Below are 6000 nucleotides of genomic sequence, written 5' to 3' on the forward strand. Positions count from 1 at the left end.
ACAGCCTGCGGCCCTGGCGCAGGACACGCAGTTAACAGGCACCAGACATGATGAAGGACACGCGCGAGCTCTTCACGTGGACAGCTGAGCAGAAGTTGTATGCGATCAGGCTGTGGGACGCGCTAGATGGCGACGACAGAGGCGCTCAGACGGAGGCGCTTCTTGCGTCTATCAGCTTGTTCATCTTCACGACGTATCATCCTGTGGCGTTGTCTACTGGTTTGATTCAGTTTCTTGCAGTGCTTGGGATTGATGTAGACACGGGCCGCTTGCGGACTGCAAAGAACTACTCATACATGCTGGCGGGGATGGTATACTGCGTGCAGGTGCTCACTCTGGAGAAGCTGCTCCCAGGAGGGCAGCGCGACACGCAGACAGAAGAAGACCGCGACAGTTTTCTGGCAACGCGGCACAAGCAGCTAGCAGACGGCACGTTCAGCCCGATGAGCGAGATGATCAGCATGCTGGCGTACGGCAAACACATTGGACTCACAGCCTATCCAATATGAGGTGACGAGAGAGGCCCTATCCAATATGAGGTGACGAGAGAGGCCCTTCTCGCAGCAAAATTAGCTTAATATCGCTTAGCGTTAGGGTTTCGCACTAAAATTAAGGAGGCGACTCGTCAAACTTCATGTACCCAACTCATCAGAAACAAAGCACTGCACAGCAATTTCGCTCATACAAAGTCGTCTTGTACGCGTCTGAATATTGCGCCGGTATTGTTGTTTTCAACAAATTACAGATCTACTGATACAGCAGGGTTAGGGTTAACTTGGGGTTAACTTAGGGCTCACGATGGAGCTAGTGTGGGACAGCCGTCTGTCAACACCGCAAGAGCGAGTTAACACAACAAGCAGCAGCGCACAACGCCGTAAAAGAGGCTTGCAAGTATCGCTTGACAATTGCGATAAGATTCTTTGCTTTTTGCAAGAGTTTGGTGTTTTAGTATGCAGGGAGCATTACACTGCTGTTGTTAATCTTAACACGCATCTCTTGCAGCATCACAGTGTGCCCGCTGCAACTCGAAAACAAGTTGTTGAACGCTTCAATCAATTCGCGCTAGTTGATGCAGCAGACGTTGAGCTTCCAGATGAGCCGGCGCGACCGATAGAAGAGCTTGGGAAACCGCTAGACGGGCTGCAGTGCAAGACATGCAGCTTTATCACTATCAACAAGGACACAATGCGCATGCACTGTAAGAAAGATCACCAGCAAGCTTGGCTAGGAGAAAGAGGCGCGCTCTATCACACTGTCAAAGTACAGAGCTTTTTCCGCACAGGGGGTTTACAGCGATACTTTGTTGTTGATTCAGCGGTAGCCGAAAATGCTCTAAACGACAACGTCGAGGTTGCAGTTCAGAGGCAGCTTGCTGAGTATAAACTGACACAACAAGGAGTCGAGGAAGAGCTGCAAACGCTAGAAGAGGCCGCGAAAACAGACAAGACAGGCTGGTTCAAGCGGACAGGCTGGTTGGCGTTCTTCAAGGATCGAAATCTTGTTCATCTGGCCCATCAAGCCCGGGCTCCCGATCGGAGCGAACACAAGCTCAAGCGAGCTGCTCAGCTGGCAGAGGGACTGATTGAGAGAAGCGTTAAGGGATTGGCTACGCTTCCGCAAGAACTCAGGCGCTGGCTGCGGAGCGCAAAGCAGAGCGAGATCGACGTGCGGCCGTTGGGGCGACTGCAGAACCCAGAGAGTCAGGCTGTGTACGCAAGCTATATAGTGAGGTTTGTCTGCTTCTATCTACGCGTGCTAGGAGATGAAGAGCAGCGGATTATGCGTTTCCGACAGCAGCGCGACACAGCTGCTCGATCCGAAAGCAGTGCGGCGTTGAGCAGCGACGAAGACAGCGAAGACGAAGCGGAAGGCAGTGAGGCTGACGACGACAGCCCGCGGCCCCGGCGCAGGACACGCAGTCAACAGGCACCAGACATGATGAAGGACACGCGCGAGCTCTTCACGTGGACAGCTGAGCAGAAGTTGTATGCGATCAGGCTGTGGGACGCGCTAGATGGCGACGACAGAGGCGCTCAGACGGAGGCGCTTCTTGCGTCTATCAGCTCGTTCATCTTCACGACGTATCATCCCGTGGCGTTGTCTACTGGTTTGATTCAGTTTCTCGCAGTGCTTGGGATTGATGTAGACACGGGCCGCTTGCGGACCGCAAAGAACTACTCGTACATGCTGGCGGGGATGGTGTACTGCGTGCGGGTGCTCGCTCTGGAGAAGCTGCTCCCAGGAGGGCAGCGCGACACGCAGACAGAAGAAGACCGCGACAGTTTTCTGGCAACGCGGCACAAGCAGCTAGCAGACGGCACGTTCAGCCCGATGAGCGAGATGATCAGCATGCTGGCGTACGGCAAACACATTGGACTCACGGCCGGCAACTCAGGCAACGCTTACTGGTCAGAGGACAAGCAGACGTTCTATCTGAACGGCCGACCGATCGTCATCCGCCGCTTCTGCAAGATGGCGCAGGACTTGTTGGCTGAAACAGAGCAGATGCTGTGGGAGCTTTGCTGGGTGGACGGCGAGGAAGAGCGGGTTACCGTTGATTTGAAGCAGGTAGTCGACGACGTCACGTTCACAAAACGACGCACGTCGTTTGTCGACGCTCCAGGCAACAAACTGCAAGGCGGGCTGGCTTGGATGCTTAGGAGAGCGATGACTACAGCGGGCGGGCTGCGATTAACGCGTGCGGACGGGCAGTGGAGCGTCAAGGCGGTGCGGCAGTACATGCGACAGATGGATCGCTTCTTGGAACTGCTGCTCTGCAGCGTGCACGTCACGTCAGGGCAGCCGGGGAGGGGATCGGAGATCACGACGATTCGGCACCGCAACGGCGTACTGCAGGACCGCAACATCTTCGTCGTGGACGGGCAGGTGATGACAGTGGTCCGCTATCACAAGTCGCAGTCGCAGTGGGACAAGCCGAAGATCGTGCCGCGCTTCTTGCCGCCGCAGCTGGGGCAGGTGATGGCGGTGTACTTGGTCTACGTACAGCCGTTCCGCGAGTATCTGACGCTGCAGGTGCTGGGCGGTAGCTACAGCGACTACGTGTGGCACGACGCGCAGGGCGCGTGGGACACCAGCCGGCTCACGAGGGTGCTGAAGCGCGAGACAGGGAAGAGGCTGGGCGTGGTGCTGCACACGCTCGACTACCGGCACACGGCAGTAGGTATCGGGCGAGTCAAGGTGGGAGAGTCGTTCAGCAGGGGCTATCAGGACGACGTTGGCGAGACAGAAGAGGCGGAAGTGGACGATGATGGCGAAGACGTTCTTGAGCTGCAGAACTCACGCACAACCGCAATGGGGGTAGGCAACTACAGCGTGCCGATGGATATCGTGAAGCATCTCAGCGTGCGGTCCGTTGATGCGTTCCGGCCGCTTAGCGCAGCATGGCACCGCTTCTTAGGGGTGGATGGGAGCGCAGCGAAGCCCGTAGAGCCGAGCAGGACGACAAAGCGACGGATGAGCAACAGCACGTCGTCGGCGCTTGTTGGGCTGCCGAAAGAGAAAGAAGTGCGGTTTGCAGACCCGCGAGCCGACGCGATACACAGGGGGCTGCAGCAGGTGCTAGGCAAGCAAGATGTTGGCTTTCGATCGGTGGAGCAGGAGCAGGCTTTGCACGCGGTGCTGGAGAAGCAGACGCCGCTCATCGTCGTGCTTCCGACGGGCGGAGGCAAGAGCTTGCTGTTCACGCTGCCGGCTTGCGTGGAGGAGCCGGGGGTAACGGTGGTCGTTGTGCCGTACCGGGCGCTGATTGAAGATCTAGTCAGGAGGATTCAGCAGTGCGGCGTCGAGTGCATGGAGTGGAAGCACGGCGAGAACAACCCGGCATCTGTGGTGGTGGTCAGTGCAGACGTAGCTGGCGACATAACAAGCACTGGCAACTTTCTTGGCTACGCGCGGATGCTGAAAGGAAAGGGGCTGCTGCATAGGGTGGTGATTGACGAGTGTCATCTGGTGTTCACGGCGAGGAATTGGCGAGAGAAGCTGCTGGCGATGAAGAACTTGCGGCTGCTGGGTAGTCCGATGGTGATGCTGACAGCAACGCTGCCGCCGCTGCAGGAGGGAGAGTTTGAGGCGAGCATGCTTGTGCGTCACGCAACGTACATAAGGGCAAGCACGGTGCGGCCGAACGCGCGGTACTTTGTGTCATGGTGTCAGCGCAACAAGCTTGAGGAGACAGCGCTGTTCATGTGCAAGCGGTGGGCAGAGAAGCTGCGGCGGAGTAGACAGAAGGGGGTGGTGTACTGCAAGAGCAAGGTGCAGTGCGAGCGACTCGCGACGGAGCTGGGCTGCGGACACTATCACGCAGGGGTGGTAGATCGCGCAGACCGGCTACAGGAGTGGGTGGAGGGGGGCGGAATGATGGTGGCGACGTCGGCGCTGGGGACGGGAGTGGACTTTGCTGGCATCGTGTACATCTTGCACGTAGGCACACCGTGGAGCATGAGCGACTTTGCTCAGGCAAGCGGACGCGGGGGACGAGGAGGAGAGCAATACGATGTGGTGGTGCTGGTGGGGCACGGGGAGGTGGAGCAGGTGATGGAGCGAGAGAGAGAGAAGATGGACGTGCTCGCGATGGGGCAGTTTCTGATCGGCAGCGGGTGTCGACGAGAGCTGATGAGCTCGTATCTGGACGAGCGGGGGCAGAGCTGCGGGCAGATTGGGGCAGCGGGGTGCGATCGATGCGGAGAGGGAGAGGAGGTATGGATAGAGGAGCAGGAAAAGTGGTCGCAGGAGTGGGGGGTGGTGGAGGAGGCGTTTGGGGAGCTGCGAGAGGGGTGCGCGATATGCTGGGTGGTAGGGCAGCAGTTCAAGACGGCGAGGGAAGAGCAGTGGAGAGATCACAAGGCGATGCAGTGCACGGCATGGAGTAGAGGAACAGGGATGCAGGCAGATCAGTTTCGGGTGAAGATGCGGGACCGCACGGTGAGGAACAACTGTCGACGGTGCTGGGTGAGTCAGAAGTACTGCGCGACGGGGGAAGGGATGGACAAGCGGTGTCAGTGGCCGAACGTGGTGGTGCCGCTGGCGTTTGCATCGCGGTTGACAAGGGGTGGGATCCGGGCGATGGGAGAGCTGGGGTTTGCAGAGACGGGAGACGAGGCGTACGCTGGGTGGCTGGGAAAGCCGCACAGGTCGGAGATTTGGGGACAGATGTTTAGCAACGCAATGGCGATGGCGATTAGGCTAGTGTTGGAGGGGTGGGGACGAGAGGGAGAGGAAGAGGAGGGTAGCAGAGTAGAGTAGCAAGCAGGGGAATGGATGAAGCAATGGGTGTATATGCGCAGCAAAGCCGTGATAAGGTATTGGCAAGAGAGTAACAGGGGGGTGGGTGGTGGGCCCGTCCGGGGCAGAAGAAGGGGGGGTGGGTGGTGGGCCCGTCAGGTGTCACAAGCAGCGGAGCGGTTGGGGTGAGTGGGAGAAGAAGGGGGGGTGGGTGGTGGGCCGTTCAGGTGTCACAAGGAGTGGAGCAGCAAAGGGAAAGAGAGAAGAGCATAGCAAGGTGTAGCAAGGTGTAGCAAGGTATAGCAGGGTGTAGCAAGGTATAGCAGGGTGTAGTAAGGTATAGCAGAGTGTAGTAAGGTATAGCAGGGTGTAGCAGGGCGTGGTAAGGTATAGCAGGGTGTGGTAGAAGGCTAAGCTATAATAAAATATTACAAGTTAAGAGAAGAGGAGAGTAGGTAGTAGGTAGTAAGAAAAAAATAGGTAGTAGGTGTAAAGAAAAAAGTAGGTAGTAGAAAAAAAAGAATAGGTAGTAGGTAAAGAAAAAAAGATAGTTATTAAGATAGAAAAAAATAGCTAGTAGGTATAATAAAAAAGTAGGTAGTAAATATAAAAGAAAATTAGAACGGAACTCAAGAGAGAGAGAAGAGTACATTGGAGTGGTAAACAAGTTAGTAGAGTATATAGACTAAAGAAGTATAGTAAAGTAGTTATGGAATAAGTTAGAATAGATGAAGTTGATAGAAAAAGGGTGGTAGTAGA

This window comes from Boeremia exigua, assembly GCF_020726555.1.
Source record: "Boeremia exigua strain MPI-SDFR-AT-0100 chromosome Unknown C7974scaffold_10, whole genome shotgun sequence".
In the NCBI taxonomy this organism is placed as follows: domain Eukaryota; kingdom Fungi; phylum Ascomycota; class Dothideomycetes; order Pleosporales; family Didymellaceae; genus Boeremia; species Boeremia exigua.